The 19,319-nt window shown below is 34.1% G+C and overlaps 1 protein-coding gene across 3 annotated transcripts in view; it reads right to left on the bottom strand.

Annotated features, from left to right (window-relative positions):
• Positions 1 to 19,319, bottom strand: part of LOC120637885 (diuretic hormone 45) — a 78,461-nt gene that overhangs the window by 25,009 nt on the left and 34,133 nt on the right. The window lies entirely within an intron of this gene.

The following is a 19,319-nucleotide window of genomic DNA, read 5'->3' as shown; positions in this document are numbered from 1 at the left end:
CAAATCCTGCGAGTACGTATCAAATAATATCTAATATAAAAAGTAGCAGGCCATCTATAATACTTAATTTTTCTTACAGCGTTTTGAAGCCGTTCATAGGTAACAAAGGTATATTTTTTAAGGCACCGGGAAAGTTAGCTTGTGTTTTTCCGGGATAAAAGCCTTATATGAACCATCTTATAGGGTAAAAAATAAATAAGCTGACAGGCAAACGTTTGAATTTTCGCATTTATAGAATAAGGATGGGTTTTATATTTTCCAACTAAACTTCGATGCTCTTTGACGTCAGTCTGTAATTAAAATCCACTTACATAATAATATGTTAAACATTAGTAGAACTAATAAGTGGATATCCAATTCGCGTAACAGGAAGTCCTGGGTTCAATTCTCGGTTCGGGTCAAGCATTGGCATTCAAGCAAAAAAGGTTTTCTATCGCACAATTCCCGGAATTAGCACATCGGCGTTGACAATACGGTTATTGTCACGAATTCTTATTATTAGAAATGGCAAAGCCCACCATCCCAAATTGGAGTGTCGTGGAGAGTCAAAAAACTACGAAAAATACAACTTAAAGGTAAAAGTGCAACAAATACATTAACGGCATATTTACGAAACGTTTCCCAGCGAATAAAAAACGTAAATGTTTTAAGTAACGGTTCCGGGTCTACGTCACAGGACTAAAAGGAAGTGATAGATGACCTAATTTTACATCTGGAATACTAGAACACCGAGTACCTGTCGAATATTGTGTTCTTTTATTTCATATTTTTGTATGACCTGATTTTTATATCCATTTTTAGGAACCCGTTACAAAATACTAACAACGAGCTACTACGTTGCGCTTTTTTGTTCTATCACAAGTTTATATTTCAGTTCATTTATTGTTGAAGTATAATAACAATATTTCTGGTAAACGTATAGGTCAAGGTACTAACCAAAACCGTTTATCAATTAGTATATTCAAACTTGGATGCTTTATAATTTCACCATCGAGTACTTGGCAAAGCTTTCCATCAAGCGCATCTCTATTTATGATAGCCGCTAAATAATCATGGCCGAACGCCCAGTGTAGTAGCTTAGCAGGTGATCGAATCGAATCTGTCACAGCCATCGCGCCCAAATCACTTTATCAACTAACTAGAAGTGCCCTGCGGCTTCGCCCGCTTAAATAATGGGTGTAGGTGTGCACTATGTAGCATTACGATGCGTCGTACTGCTATATAGTACACACCTACCTCAAAACGTGATATACCTAACTGTCTGAAGGGCCAAATATATAAACCATATAATATAATGTTAAGAACAGATAGCATTTCAACATCTTTAAACAAGCGACTGAGGTGTGGGTGAATAAAATATCTGTTCTTGCTCTTGGAGCTTTAATAGCCCACTATTTAAAACCTTCAATCGCAAATGCCCGTCCCGAGGACCTGCTATAGTTTTGCCTTAATATACTATAAATTCCCTGTAACATTTGACTGAATTAATAACGTGTGGCTTAAAAGCAGCATAAATATAAGTCGACAGCGCTTGTTAAGCAACGTTGACCCAACTATTTGGAATTTCGAACGATAATTTGGTATCCATCAGCCTCGCCAACAAAGAATGGTGATCATTAAAGGCAGAATCAAAAACGCATTGTTAGTTGATTCGTATGCTAAAGGTTAACTAAGTAAATTTCTATCATTTTTTTATTTTTCTACTCATAGAACCGAAGTCCTGTTGTCCATTTATGAGCTCTGTATATATTCAAGTTTCTCTGTATGCATAGTTAAGTCTTAAGTGAGCTGCTGTCCGCTGGGGAGCTCTGTCCCCTATCTCCAATCATATTCATCAGATCTGTATAAAATTGGACAAATATAAACTTATAGTAAAGCCTATCTAGTACAAAAATAATTATTTAAATTCATTAAAATTTGACGGGGTTATGTTGTTAAATCGTCAAACACTTTCAACCCCTTTCCCAATGGAACTGAGCTGAATTTGGGGATAAAAAGAACAATTATATTAATTAGTAGTCTCAGCGTGATGCGTGCGATGCGTGCGCGCGCGGCCATGATGCAGACATACAGACGACAAAAATGAAAAAGAATCAGATTTGGTTCAATGCACAAAATTAATCCCGTTACAGTTTGATTGTAAGTATAGATTTAGCCTGCCCAAACTCTGATAACTTATTCAATACACAATACCTAGTATTACCGTATATGTTACCTCGTTACCAAAACGGTTACAAAGTTTTATTGTATGCAAATTGTATTTCTTAACGGTTATGAAGCGGATCAAACTTGCTTACTTTGTTGGCGAAGTTGGTGAGCGAAATTGATTTGTTATTGAACTTAATATTGAAGTTCTTAAATGTTATTTGTATAAGCCATACATTTATAACGTGCAATAAGCAATTATAGTGTAAGAGTGAGTTTTTGTTTTAAACAGACTTAATAAAAGGAAGAGGTTCTATGTTTGACGCTGAATGTTTGTAGTATTTAATTCCGTCAGTTGTGAATTTTGAAAATTCTTTCGTTATTTGAATAAGTCTACTGTCGAGGTTGCCCTAGTGTCAAAATTAGATAAAGAGATTACATGTAGTGATTGCGTTAAACTCGTTTTTAACCCCCAAAGCAAAAGTGATGGGGTGTTATAAGCTTGACATGTCTGTGTGTGGGTGAGTGTGTCGGTCTGTGGCATCGTAGCTTACGAAGGGATAAATCGATTTAATTTTTTTTTGTGTTTGAAAGATGAATTAGTCAGGATAGTTCTTAAGCTGTTTGATGAAAATCGGTCCAAGATAGCCGCCGTCACAAAATGGCGGAATAAAAATTTTTTCGCAACTTTCTCAATAAGGGTATCAAATAAAATGTCTTGACTTGTAGAATACTATAAACACTATGATTAATTTCAAATCCAGGGGTGCCACCATAAAATGGCGAATTACTTATTTTTTTCACAGCTGCCTAAATATGTACAAATGAACGAGCTTGTCTAGTAGAATACTAGAAAGTATTTTTATTATTTTGTTTCGAGGTTATTTTAAATTTATATATCAAAGTTATTGTTTTTTTTTTATTGCGTCAGATTTGTTTAATTTAATTTAAATTATAGGAGACAAATCCCTTCGGGTTTAATTGTACGACCCCAAACCCGTCGATTTTCAGCTGTTATATATATACATGTTCAAAGTAGCTGTTCCTAGAATGGCAAGCTGCATGGCCCGCAAATTGTATTGTTCTCGATTACTCGCAAATTATAGACAAAATCTGATTATCTATGAGAATCAAGATATCGTGGGATGGTTAACTACATTATGATATCAATTGAATGCCGTATACGTGTCATTTGTGTATCTCTTGTATATGCAAAATATCTAAACTGTATTCTGAAATTTTATTTTATAAAAAAAAAAGAACTATCGCCCTAAAATACATGAACTAACATAGTAGGTAGGTCATGGCAACGGGACATGATGGCCTTTATCATTGTTATCAACCAATGTCCAACACAGGTCACGGGTAGGGTATACCGTGTAAGGCCATAATCCACCAACCCTGTGCCACGCTGGCCAAATGATTGCGGATAGGTGGACAATTAGTATAATATACATCCTAGTTTTAACCCATTATCAAATGCTTTTGCGTATCAATAGCATTCAGAAATCTGGATCTTACTAAAAATATAAAGCAATCCATCAACTATATTTCAAGTTTTGTGAACACGGAAACTGAATATCCATATAAATCTACGCGAAACTCCGAATGACATGTGCCGTTTTCCGTTGCTGTTTGTCTTCTACCGACTGTCAATTGTCAATTTTGAAATAATGTTCGGTCCATAGATACAACCAGAAAAATAATGTTTGGTTCGTTGTTAGTTAGGAACATATTTTATTATAATAAAAGTATTTTTAATAAATGCAAATAATAATCCTACTATCACTATAACCTTTTGCAATTGCAAGTGGTTGTGATTTAAGTTGACATAGTTTTTTACAAACGGATAAGCGGTAGAGCAGCGCTTGAATACGAACAAACAGAATAATAATCATTCATTTGTACATATAAGGCGAAACTATAGGGCTACTGTTCTTCCATAATTATTGCTCTAACCAGGTTCCTATTTTCGATAAATTTAAATGACAGTGTGAGAGGGTGATAACACCCGGCTTAGTTTGTTACGGGCTCCTTAGATTTGGAACCCTCGTAGCTTTAGTTTTAAGTTTACGAATATTTTTATCGCCATCATCTCATTACCGAGAACCGAGTTCACATTTTTAATGTACCTACCTAAAAGTGTAAAAGTGGCGCATCATTCATTATATACTTGAATAACAAGATTATTGATTTTCATTTTGACTTTGAATACAAACGCAGGACAACTTTAACAATCGTGTGTTAAAATAATGTAACAACGAAAACATTGTTTAAATAGTTTCTAACTTTCGAAACTTAAATAGATTTTCGCGTGAAGCTGAAACTAGAATGGTGATTATACGTTAATCGCCGAGGATGTGGCTACGCGTCCCATGAACGCTATTTACAAAACAGAACTACCAACTTGAATTACAAATCAAATTGTAATGTCGGTAACCATGACATAATGCCATTTCCACCAATACTAATGCGGCCAAATCTGGCAAAATTATAAAACCTATTCCTAACAATTATTCATTGTAAAGTCAACATCTCCCGAGGATGAAATTATAAATTACACCATACAGATTCTCCGGACTCTTGCTTTTCGCGGAGTTAAGCAATTTAAGCTTCATTGTCATAATATATCATCGAGTTCCTCTTAAATTCAATTAGTACGTACAGGTAAATAATGAACACATGGCATACATGGCGTAGGGACACCTTTTTTTATCATAGTCGCTGAGAAGTAATTTATACTATACAATATTTTGGCAAGGATGCGTTCTATTTTAAAATACAGGATGAAAAATATACAAATTGCTGTTGAGGCCCATTATTTTCACCATCTACACAGTTTTGAACAAAAGTTAAGCTAAGTACATTTCATTTATCTACGAAGCTTTTGTCAAGTTGCAGAAATTTTTTGCCATATATATCATGCTTTATATTCAACGTTCACGTTGGCGAAATGTCGCGTTCGTGTATTGTTGTATTCATAAACATGCAAATGTTGAGATCTGAGTGTAATACCTGGTCAGTTTAAGCTTTATAACAGGGGTTAGAGTATTAAATTGCCGTTTTATGTAGAAAATCCGAAAACCTTGTTTTGTAAAATTTATATTATATATGAATTTATTTGATTATCTCTAAAATATAATTTTTATTAATACATAACTATAACCTAAAATAAACTATTTAAAAACTAAATAAAATCTAAAACGTCCTCGAAACCACCGCAGCGAGGCACAGTTCCTAAGATGCTGGCAGCATTTCCCCTCTGGATGGCCAAACTAATTCGTTGGCCAAGGTAACTGCCCGCTCTAGGATCACCGGTAGACTCGATAACCCTTTTCGATAATTCTTTGAAAAGGGCTCTTGCCTCCGGACCCCACGGTCCCAAAGTCTCTACACCAAAAGGCACAAAAATGAAGCTGCTATCCAGGTTTTCATATTTACGCCTCTTGGCCTGCTCGGCACTGGAAGCAGCCGCACCTACCATTGACGAAGTGGCCTGGATGTGTGATGCAGCTAGGGTATCAACACAAGTTGCATCCCACAGAAGTGACCTTCCAAGCCTCCAAGGTATGAGCGTCATACCATCAGGTCTCTTGCCATCGCTCCGCGCCAAACCAATAGGTTCTAATACAGCTGGTACGTGAGCGGTAAATTATATATATTGTATATTATATCGAAGTAGTATAACTACTTATGTAAAAACATGAAAATTTAATTAATACCTATGTTAAAAATTAAAAAACTCCCGTCTTTCAGTATAGTGTATCTAATAACATTATCCGACTAGTCAAGCACTTTCATTTGATACCCATATTGAGGGAATTGTGGAAAAAATAAGTATTTCGCCATTTTGTAGCGGCGGCCATCTTGGACAAATTTTCATCAAACATAGCTAAGAACACTCCCGACTAATTCACCTTTGAAACAGAGAAAACAAAATCAAAATCGGTTCATCCTTTCAAGTGCTACGATGTTGAGACAGACACACACACACACACACATACAGTAACATAAAACTTATAACATCCCCCCATCTTTTTCGCGAAAAATTTGTCCAAACACTGATTATAATCGGATTCTTTAGATACTAAATGACTAAAACCTATGGGGTTAACAATCCTAAATTTTTTTAGATATTTGAAAAGTATATCTAAATATTCTTATTAAATATCTACAAAATTACTTATGATTTTTTGTTACTTTCTTATTCACAAACATAAAATGTTCAGAACTTTAAATGCATGATTCAATAAAACAACATGTTTTACGTACAATGAAATACCAAAAGAATTCAACTAAATTCAAACCCAATAATCATACATACAGTTTAGCATAAAGGTACTTTATGAAATTTTGGAACGTTGTGTCCTTCCAGCTTTTCTAAAACTGTGTTATGGGTAATTACTAATAAATCGGAATCTATAGTAATGTGCCATCCAGTTATATACATTTTAATTAATGTTTTATTAAGATAAGATCAATCAATCCTGCGATGCTTAAACCTTTGTGTTACCAACAAAGGGCCTCCAAAGTTATTTTACATTTAGCTATACGATTCTTTGACTCTCTGCTCCAGTTCTCTGATTCACTCATCCTCCTTAGGTATTTTTCATAACATTTAAGATAAGATTACGCTACATTAAAGTTCAAATATTTTGTGTGTGAGATCATATTTAACTATAAAATGTTTTGTCCCGACTGGCAGAGAGACATTCATACATTACATTCTTCTTTTTTTGTGTAAAAAAAAATTCAAATATTCTAGGTATTGTAGTAACAAAGTTATTTTAATACCTATTTTACGTTATATGATTATCATACTGATACATTTAGTGGCATACCACTGGTATAAAATGGTATTCGGTGTTCCTACCGGTACGTAAAATTGGTGGAACGACGGAAATTTGAAATAATGAAAATTTGTATTGAAACTAAATTATATATATATATTGGTTTGCTTACATAATATTATAATGACACTTAATTAATAATGCATCGGTCGCATAACTAACGCAGATTCAAAGAGGCACCAATAGCGTGATCAAAGGGAAATCATAGTGACATGACCTAATTCAGGCTTTTAGGATCCAGATCGCTGAAGCGCGACGCATGCATAATATTCTATTTTCAATTCTGTCTAAGTCTGTAATAGTCATTAGCCTAATTAATACCCTGGACGTATTGTCTATCATCAGAGGGAGGGATATTGAGCTCAAACCCAATACATAAACACAGCAGTAGTCAGTACCATCATAATATCATACCATTAAACGCCCACGCTGGCCAAGGGCGGATTGCAGTGGCGTGCACTTGGTTTTTTACCAGGGTATACTAAAGTCGTAACTGGCGGTAGGCCGCTACAAAAAGCCAGGCGGGATGTTTTAAAAAGGCTTATATAGTAGGCCTTCTTGAAATAAATTATTTCCCATCGATTAACAAAAGAATTAGGAACGCAAACTCCCTTTGAGGTCGATTATAAATGAAGGCATTTCGTTTCTCATAATAATATTGCCGTCGATTTATCATAATAGATTTTTTCAATTCTAATTTCGTAGACACTTATTAAAATTGTCCAGTTGTCTGTAAAATCTAAATGAAGTCATTATTTATTTGCAAACAAAATAAATTATTATTATAAATATGAAAGTAATAAAAACCGGTCAAGTGCGTGTCATTCCACGCGAAGTATAGGGTTCCGCAGTTGCTCGTCATAAAAACGGGGCTTTTTGAACGTGTCCCCACTCTCGAAACGTATACTTTTTTTATTATTATTAATTGGAAATTATTATTACTAAGAATGTCATTATTTCATTTGCCATCATTCTAAATGGCTCATAAATTTAAATTAACCAGCTTTTTTACTTAGCTAATAACTTTATCTAGTAATTATTAGTGAAATATATAGGAATCGCAAGTTCATTTTATAAGGTGGTCGACTAATATTTTATTCGTTTTCATTTAAGTACCCTACTAACCCTTTATTTCGAAATTTTATTTTTCCTTTTTTTCGGCGAGATAACAAAATAAATCAACATCAAATTACAGCTATCTAGTACAAAGATCATTTAAGCTAAGCTGCAACGAATAGTAAGGCAGACAGACGAAGGCCGTGGAGAAAGCATACTGTATAAGGGTTCCTTGTTGACTACAGAACCCTGAAAACGTAACTTTTAGTATGATACGAAGTTTAAACGTGCCTCTATGTACATATTAGTAACATATAGTTCAGGTTAAAATATCTAAATATAAACGATTTCCATTTTATATCATTGTTCAAAACAGACCACCCAACCTTGGCCTGTAATGCCCACGCAATTTAGTAAGCAAGTTTAACCCATTTCAGAACCGATAAGATAGTTTCCAATTCCACTTCGTAATGTAAATGCTTAAATCCCTAAACATGGAAAATAATTTATAGTATTTACCAAACAGTCAATTATCTACTCGTACAATCACATCAATGTACAGTACCTATTTTCTGGGATATTAAACTTTCGTATCACGGAATTGGTTTATTTGTAAGCGATTGTTTGCGGAATACACAATGCGGAAATAGCCAATATGGCATTCAGATTCTCTATTGAGCTATGGTATTCCGCATTATGAGGCATAGAATTACCATCATCATATCAATGCCTCTTCAGGGCACGGGTCACAATGTGAAGTGGTAAAGACCGTAGTCCACCACGCTGGCCCAGTGCGTACTGGTGGACTCCACACGCTTTTGAGACCATTATGGAGAACTCTCAGGCATGCAGGTTTTTTCACGATGTTTTCCATCACCGTTGAAACAAGTGATGTTTTAATTGCTTCAAACGCAGATAACTTAGAAATGTTAGAGGTGCGTGCTGGGATTCGAACTCGGCCCCCCGAGAGTGAAATCGAAGTCCTACCCGCTGAGCTACCATCGCTCCCAGCATGATAATTATTTATTGGAAGTCACAAAGGTGTCTCTAAATATGTATTAAATTAGGTATTCCAATTGGAATAAGTTTCTCTGAAAATCTCAACACAAATCAGAGAATTCTGAACTTCCTAGTATTCATTTCCAGACCTGATTCATTTATAAAAGTGTATTTTAATAGAATATTCATAAAAATGTCACTCACAAACACAAATTATATGCTATACAAGTACTTGAGTACGTCAATAACTGACAAAGGCTGTTGATTTGAAACGTTGATATTTCTTTGTATTTAACAAAAGTAAAATAATGTATAACAAATGATAACTTACCTAATAAAACGAATCGTGTGATCGATTCAGGATTTCTTAATTTACTGACTTTAATAGTTAACAAATTACGCGAATTTCTAAAAACATGTGCCCGCACAATTTACATAATTAAAACTCATACACGCAATATAAGTAGACTGGAACAGTGGACCTTTTATATTTTTACAAGAACTACAGTGGCACTGTGAAGAGAAACTTCTGTGGAAGGGCCCGGAATAATATCATGCAGATGCTAAGAGAGACAGACTGACCTTGCGATTACAAGGTAATTACAGCCTCACAAAACTTTGAAACGAAAGGTAGCGATAATTATTCCACAAACAAAGATATTAATAAAAATAATAAAAGAATATATTTATTATAAAAAAGGTTACTACTCTACACTAGGTAACCTTTATCGCGGAAACCAAGGAGGGATGCCGCCAAGCAGCTGTGAAAATATGCAAAAACCAAAACATTTCTTCAGGATTATAAGGATAATATGTGAATTAAATGTGAAAACGGATATTGAGTTGACAGTTAATAGAAGAAGACATAAATAAGATTATAAATAAGATAAGATAAAATCTTTATTTAATTAAAACGAAGGTAGGTAAGCATTTGGTAATTTTCTTTTAAATACTTTATTCTCACTTAACTCGAACATCAGTAATCCTGCAAATTTAAAAGCAATAGGTTGTACTTTGAAGAAGCTTTAAAAGAAAATAACAGCGGTGTCTACATGTCAGTGCTTTTTCTCGGATAATCCCAGGGCTTAACGTGTTTTCATCGTTTCGCGTATTATGTCAGTTGCCATTTTCCCGACTTGAAATGGGCAACCTTTGATTTTATAGGGAGATATTATTAAAACTACAGAAACGTATGCCTTTTACAAGGTTCTGTTAACAAAATGGTAGAAGCAAAGAATTATATTGCGATTTTGTACATCGCAATCACAAGTGTTTTATAGAGGTAATTTTGAATGTTATCCGTCTTGATATTTGAAATTGTTACAGATAATTGTAAATGTTGTTGTGTTGACCGGTTTTGTTCCATTTTATTGTAAAAAAAAAATATAAAGAAATGTAACAAGTGCAAGTTGAAGAAAAATGGGAGAATCGGAATTTTTAATTAATATGACGGGACTCTACAAAGTACGTATATCTTTATTATTATTAAAAGTAGATACATTTTTAATCTTGTTGAAAGATGACATTAAACGTAATTCCAAGAAATTGGTATATTTTATTGTAGGAAAGCTTACTATCATAACAATATGCAATAGACGATAAAAAACACCATTCATGAGAGTTCCATACATTGGAACGAAACTTTTATTAATTTGCTTGAATTATTCGAAATAGAATAACAAACTCTAAGCAAGTGGAAGTGATTTAAATCTATAATCATCATCATCATATATTATCAACCATTACAAGGCACAGGTCTCCTCCCACAATAAGAAGGTGTTAAGGACTTAGTCCACCACGCTGGCCCAGTGCGGGTTGGTGGATTCCACATACCTTTGGGAACATTATGTAGAACTCTCAGGCTGCATGCCTCACGATGCTTTCCTTAACCGTTGAAGCAAGTGATATTTAATTACTAAAACGCACGTAACTTAGGAAAGATGGACTGGAACTCGGCCCCCCGAAAGTAAAGTCGAGCTCATAGCGACTGGTCTTCTTCTTCTGTTCCTTGGCCTTTTCCGCACTTGGTTGGTCTGGGACCGTCCGTTGTACGTATTACCGACTGGGCTATCACCGCTTCTAAATCTATGACCCACATTAAAAAACACTTTTTTTTTAACTCTAATCAACCATTTCAGATTTTTCATAATTTGCGTCATATGTTACCCCTGATTTTCTGATGCCCATTTTAAAAGAGCATCAAAATGTCAACATATGATTAATTTCGTGTTTATTTGCGTATTTGATGGACGATGGTGTTAAGTTATGCCTAATTCCAAACCTGTGTGCCACTAATTGGCAGCACAAATTTACATAAGACAGTGCAAATTTACATAATAATACACACGTGTTAATTAGCAGCATGTGAACTTAACTTGAAGGACATCGTTCTGAGAACAGTTGTATAGGTGTACCAAGAAACAAGAAATTGCAAATCACTAATAGCAAAGTTATAACCAACGTAAGCTGACGATATTACTTGTGTATACTGCAAATTGCAACCGACCTATTTATTATGGGGAATACTTAAAATAGACGATACCGTACTTACATATTACAAAACCTCAAAGGACGTAGTTGGGCCTTTTTCAGAAACTAATCGATATTTCGGAATATTTTATTTTTCAAAGTACTTGTGTGTATATGTGGTTCTTGTAAAGTAATAAACATAATATTTAAAAGTATTGAAAGTATGTAACTAAATATATAATGTATTTTTCACATAAAACTGTTCTACTCTAAAAACAGGGAACCATTCTTCTTCATTTGTTCTTAACTATTACTACTAAAAACTAGACACATATATTTATGTACTTTTTGTTTATATTAGCAGTTCCATTTAGATTTTTCCAAAGATATAAAATTGTATCCGTAAAATTATCATTTGTCTTTGATTGACTTCTGTTAACTTTTTATTGGTTTGGTAGTAAAAGTATCACTATCAGTTTTATTTGGGGACGAATCTGGATCTGAAACTATATAAACGCTCGCCATCCTTCGTTAGAGATCTTATTTAAAGTTTAAATTCTGTGCAAAGTTTGAGTTATGTCGTTCAATAGGTGAGCACCAACAAACAATTTTAATAACTCAACGTTCAAAGACTTGCTTTTATGTTCTAAATATTAGCTTCGAAAATTTTCTTTGTTATTTGCATTTAATTGAAAATTATTTCGTCAAGCTTCTCTAAAAGGATGTCTCGACAACTCCAACAAAGTTTTTGATTTAAAATACAACTATCATTATTTTATCACTTTATTAATCTAATCAACTGTTTTGAGTAGTATCGATTTACTTACGGTTTCTCTACCGGTTAAATAAACGAAACTGAAACCTTAGCAGGATGATAATATCATCCGAATACGAATTTTTAACGGCCTTGGTTATAATTTATTTATTGTTATTCTTTACTATCAATTCGATGGAACTTTTCTTAAGAGCGTGACATGATTAGATTCGATTTGAGAACGTTGCAAACTAAAAAGTACTATTCCTCGACGATCTTTAATTTTTGAATACTAAATTTTTTTTATTGCGTAACTTATTGTCTTGGTTGTTTGGCGTTTTTGTTATAAAATATGATTTAAATATAAAAACTGAACATACTGTTGTTGCTAATCTTAAGCTTGGAGGACTTTGAAAATAATACATAGCCAACGTTAGAAGACCTTTTACTCTTCTTCGATTTATCTCCCAAATTCAAATTAAAAATTTATTTATTCATGTAGGCATGTCACAGGCACTTATGAAGCGTTCATACAAATATGTTCACATAATTGTAAGGGGTTCCCGTTGTGTAGAGTTGCAAAACAAAAATAATTGTTTTCTGCAACCTCAAAGACTACCTTTTTATTTGGGTTTTGGGGTATTTTTTACTACTGAACAATTTTCTGTCTTACCCATCACTGGAAATGCTTTTGTTTTGTGTCATCTTACAGTATAACTAGTCATAAAGCTCACAAGGCGTGTATTTGATGCGATTTTTTATTCAAGTAGGCCCATAGGTGGCACTTTTGATGCGTACATAAGAATTACACGGTAGTGAGATGATGGTGATGCCCACATACGTAAACTTAAAACTAAAGCTACGAGGGTTCCAAACGCATCCTGGTATAAGAAGAAGCCCACATCAAACTTAGCCGGGTGTAATTTGCTTATGTGATATCTGACAATCAAGTGCGTTTTTAACTATAGAATTCTTTGCTTATTGGTTATGATTTAAAAAGCCATTCGTCCTTCTTTATTTAATGAATGTACCCTCGCTTCTGAATACTGATTTTATAGGAAAAATAAACACGCTTTCAGGCATTGTAAAGTGTTTTTTTTCAATAGCAATATTATATTTAGGTTTAGAAAGCAAACAATTTATATGCAAATGAAGGTGAATAGTAATTTTTCTTTAGGCACATAAAGTGGACGGACGTTCTATTGGAATATAATCTTCATTTTATCATCACGGCAGAAGTGGGCCGTTAAATTTCATTACCCAATTTTGTAAAATTTAACAGTAGACTGGTGGTATCTTGATGAATAACAAAATATCTACCATTAAGTTTTCACGTAAACTTAAAAGCAAAAAATGCTAGCGTGATGCTGTGTTTGTGCCTATTTCTGCCGCCAGGAGCATTCCAGTGTCACGGTCTGAAGGGCCTGGTTGCCGCCAGTGTAATTACAGACTTAATACTTAGCAAAGATAGAATCCTGACTTACGGGGTTCCTCAAAGTGTACTAGGTCCAACACTATTTCTCATTTACATAAACCAATTAAACAATAATAATAATCATTTAATTCAGACGTTTCCATCCATAGATATAGTATATTAGTTAACATTTTTCCTTAACCACTAAGTTAGTATTGATTAGTTTAAGTAATAAAAATAAATAAAACAAGTACCTCCCTGCCGAAAGTTAAAATAAAAGCATATACCGATAACACGGCTTTAATTGTACGTGCTAAAAGTTGGATCGAAGCACAGAAAAATAAGGATAAGGGCATGGCTTTCATCCAATCGGTTATGTTTAAATTTAGACAAAAGTAAATACATAACGTTCTGTTTGAAAAGAAATACTCACAAATCGTTTTTTTTTTTAATGTATTTTAAAAATTGTTGACTGTAGTTGTAATTATTTGGAACGTGTTAGTTCAAAGAACTATCAAGGAGTAATTATTGATGCCACACTCATATGTTGGGGAAACCAATCCATTTTCCATCGCTTGAGTTGTATAATAAGTGTGATGTCTTAACGGTCAGACAAATGAAAATTCTCCAAGTATTATACGAAAGTGTAAACTATTACACTTTTAACCTGGCACACTTCTAAATAAAAGATGGTCCGTAAAAGTTTGCCAGACCAAGTCATGTCGAATGAAACTTGCGAGAAGAACATTTCTATTATAGTAGCCTAACATTGTGTAACAAATCAATTATTTCTGATATATTTTCAGATGGATTATTTATTATTTAAGAAAAATCTCAGAAATTGTAAATATTAAACTACGAAGGCTTAAGACGTTGTCCTGACAAAACTATCCCTTTAAATTGGCAGACACAAAGTTTCCAGATCTTACTTGCACAACACACTCACACACACACACACACATACATGATTTGTTTTATATTAAAAAAAAATATTTTCTTTGTTTTTGTCTTTTTGTATTTAAACAAACCCTGAGGTGGGCGTTAAAAGCTGTAATACAGTTTTTAACTAATACAATGGATTTTTTTTACAGCGAAAAGACTGTTTTGTATTGGTTTGACGGTGGCGAGATTAATACAAATCTTCAAAGTCCATAATTATAATATTGCTAATAGACATCCTTGGCTTTTATTTATTTTAAACTGAAGCCGCATCTACATAGTATAAATATATATGTATATATATATGTATATATATATAATATATATATATTATATATGAAATGAAATTTAACTGCATTGCGGAAATAAATCCAACGTATCTACTATGTCATTAGCATTTATTTTTAGTTTTACCCGTCCCGGCATTGATTTAATATCGTAACTGCGAATGTTTATGAAATCGTAAAGTGACACTTTACAGATGAAAAAATATAAATTCGATTTTTTGAATAACCTTAAATCCATACGCACACTCGTTGGCAAGAACCATAGACAAGTTATATTATATTAGTGGAAATGGATTGGCAAAAGGTATGCCTAGGAATTTTCTTTTATTATGCGTTACTTACTTAGGCATTGCCCTGTCTGTCGTTAGTGAAAATTGGCATAAGGTGTGTGGGAAGTAGATAGATAAGTTATATGAATCTTATTGTTGCCACGGATAAGGTTTCTGTCTATAGTTACACTCAATATTTCTCATATTTCGTTCTAATTAGAGCCAAATCAGTAAGTTCAAAATTATTTTTGTAACACTCGATATCTTGTTAGTTCAGGTTGGTTTCTTATATCGCTTAAATCGCGTTGTGTAAGAAAGCTTTGAAACACTCAGCTAGCGCAGGAAATGCTCGAGAGTACTTTTCTACGTGATGAAATCAGAAATATGGAGATCTATAGAACTACCAGAGTTACCGACATAGCTTCGTGATTTGTAAAACTTAAGTGGTAATTGACGGGCCTCACAACTCGCTGAGCACCAACCAATGAATGAAATTCCATGTTGGTATTCAAGATGTTAGAGAGGCTTGCACAGTGCACTTCTCAGGAAAATACAGCATTAGTAGAACCTTTGTGGCGGTCTCCACATTACCAAAACTAGATCCTGCATCGCGCTAACGAAGTGTTCACAAAAATAGACCATATATACAACTTCCAAAGATGAATGTACCCGAAAAGGAAACACAAACTCTTGAAAACCTTGTTCCAACTAGATTATCGTCATCCAACTAAAGAACTTTAAAAAAAAACTAACGTACTTTCCCTTAGCCAGCTGTATAAATACAAAACATGCATACTAGTTAGAAAAATACTTACCGAAGTCATACGTACACAAATAACGTTTAAAACTAAATCACATCTAAATACACGAAATAGGCATAAATTAAGATTACTCAAGACTAGAACTAAGTATGGCAGTAAAACTATACAGGTTGAGGAAGCACTACTATACAATAGTCTACCCAAAGAGAATTTTTGCGATAAATCTTTTAAATCATTTAAAAACAAGTTAAAAAAGCATTGTATAAATTTTTTATAAACGCGCCATCTTTTGTATTTTTGTGTTTGTTTTGTTTTTGTATCACACTAAACTAGATAATATATAACAACTTCTTTATGTTATTTTTTTAATAACCCATTAAGTGAAACTGTTTCTTTTGAGAATAAATGTCTTTAAACCTAAGGAACACCCGTTCTGCGGAAGACCTTCATTTTGGTCGAGCGTATCACTATAGCTCCCGTAAACCTTCCATGAGTGGAAAGATATTAAAAGAGTCGCAGACGCAGTCGCTGGTCCCAAGCTGCGGAGGACTTTAGAATTTGAAAATAATCAGAAAAAAAAATCATGCTCAGCACTGGAATTTCATAGGTGAATATGATTATTAAGTAGAACTTGTAGTATAGCTTTTTGTTACCAAGCGTATTCAGGAAAGCATAAATAAATAAATAAATAATATACGACAATACACACATCGTCATATAGCCCCAAAGTAAGCGTAGTTTGTGTTATGGGTACTAAGATCACTGATGAATACTTTATTTTTTAAATAATATACATAAATACTTGTAAAATACAGATAAACATCCAGACACTGAAAAGCATTCATGTTCATCACTGAAACATTTTCCAGTTGTGGGAATCGAACCCACGGCCTTGGAATCAGAAAGCAGGGTCGCTGCCCACTGCGCCAATCGGCCGCCAAAAAAGTATGCCACTTGGTATGCTTATTTCTATGTTCTGGTTTTGAGGTGCGTGGTTGCAGGCAAATGAGGCCTAATAGTAACGCCTGAGGTAAGAAGTTGCTTGATTCCTTACGTGGTGTGCACTTCATACATGCAAAAATCACTGCCTACCCTAAAATTGATAAATAAATCGTATACTATGAGGATTTTTGTATTGTTATGCAATTTTCCTGCTTTATGCATACCCTGGTAAGAAAAACAGTGCACGCTGCCTGTGAAGTGTTGCTCGAATTGTAAGTTGTTTTTCACTTACTTACCATTTCGTACTCCATCAGCATGGTACGTCAATTTTTACACAAGAAAAAATTGCGTGCTTATTTAATTACCAAACGAAGAACAAGGTACCTAGGTATATGCTTGAATCTGGCTTAGTTAATGATTTAAACGCAGGAGCTAAACGATGGAGTAATTAATACTCAATTAATCACTCCATTTTAATTTATTCCATAACTCCTAACGAGTTAGGTCCGACCGACACTTTGAATTTGCTTCATAACGTAACTTTTAGGATTAAAATAAAAACCATCTTAGTGGCTAACAAGGCGGTACTTTTTAGGACCTAACTAAATAATTGGTTGTCGCAACAATGAAAACATTTGGGAGATAATTGATATCAAACTGTACATATAATCTGTCTACATTTTTTTATACCTTTATTTGTTTATCACCTCTGTTATAATTAATTTTTCTTGATGTCACGTAACGGACAAAGATGAATTGATAAAAACCAGCCCACCGACAAAGACATGCCGCTAAGCGATTCAGTGTTCCGGCACGATATCGCGTAGAATCTGATTAGGGGGATGCGTTTAATATAACTGCCATACTCCTTAACACGTGCGCATGGTATGCATGCATGGTAGCGCCAGCGGACTACCATTTTAGACTGCATCAAAACAGAATCTCTCACGGGGTGAGGGTTAAAATGTAGTGGAATAAAAAAAAACTTAAAACCTCCATCACCATCGGCAGTATGGGCCTATTAATATACCACATTGAGAGGTTGTACCCTCCACGCTGCCTAAATACGAATTGCTGGACTAAACCACCACTATCCTAACTACATTTGTGAATTGAATAGGATTATTAAATATTTATTTGTATCAAAGGCGCTTTTCTTTTCTCGTGAATCCCATAGAATTATGCTAAGTCGTATAGTACGAGAAAGCATTTTAGTTAAGTCCCACGCTACGAATAAGCTTAAAAGCTGAAGAGAATTTCCTATAACATAGTAGTAAATCTGCGGACAGCTTTAAGAAGCTAATGTGCTAAAAGGGCTGATTAGATTAAAGAATTTATTATCATATTCATCATCATGATCGCTACCAGGATAAATAAATTCGAAATTGAATCTTAAACTACGCAGTTCAAAAATTCAAAATGCAGTATTTCATATAACTATAATACTTATTACTTTACCTTTTGAACAAGAGTTCATCTGACTTGCAATTATACAAATATTCAAGGCATAAATAGTTGGGTTGAAGATGGAAAGAGATATATGTTAGGAGATTAACTCTACGTGATCAAATCAGAAATGAGGAGATCCGACCAGGAACTAAAGTTACCGACATAGCTCAACGAGCCGCAGGGTACAAGCGGCCCAGAATTTTGGGGCTTAGAACGCCCTACAAAAGACCTATATCCAGCAGTGGACGTCAATCCAATGTAGTGTCTCAAAATAGAATTGAATTATAAGTACAATAATTCTAAATGCAAACTATAAATACGGTGTCACTTTAAACGCCTCGTAACCAAACTATAAAGCAGGGCTGTTCATCAGAACTAAAGGAGAAGCTTAAATATTCACTGCTTAAGTCGATATTTAATTCATTTCGATATCTTAAACCATGACCTCTTAAGCCAGACTAAGTAGTATCTAAAAAACGGAATTGAATTATAGTTACAATAATTCTAAATGCAAACTATAAATACGGTGTCACTTTAAACGCCTCGTAACCAAACTATAAAGCAGGGCTGTTCATCAGAACTAAAGCAGAAGCTTAAACATTCACTGCTTAAGTTGATATTTAATTCATTTCGATATCTTAAACCATGATTATCTTAAGCCAGACTAAGTAGTATCTCAAAATAGAATTGAATTATAGTTACAATAATTCTTAATGCAAGCTATAAATACGGTGTCACTTTAAAAGTGTCGTAACCAAACCATTAACTTGAGCAGAGGCCTAAATATTCACTGCTTAAGTATTCGGCTCATTGCGATAAATCAGCAGCCGACTGGGATTGATCGGAAAGAGATGACTCTGCATGCTCTAGAGATTGATGTCGATGTTCGAACACTTAAGGGTACGCGCAGTTTTTTATCAACGGTTTTAGTACATTACTGCTTTATAGGTTCTGTAATTGTGATAATTGGGATATGAAATTAAAA

This window comes from Pararge aegeria, chromosome 4 (assembly GCF_905163445.1).
Source record: "Pararge aegeria chromosome 4, ilParAegt1.1, whole genome shotgun sequence".
In the NCBI taxonomy this organism is placed as follows: Eukaryota; Metazoa; Arthropoda; class Insecta; order Lepidoptera; family Nymphalidae; genus Pararge; species Pararge aegeria.
Note: the sequence above shows the minus strand (reverse complement) of the source record. Positions and strands in the feature narration are given on the sequence as shown.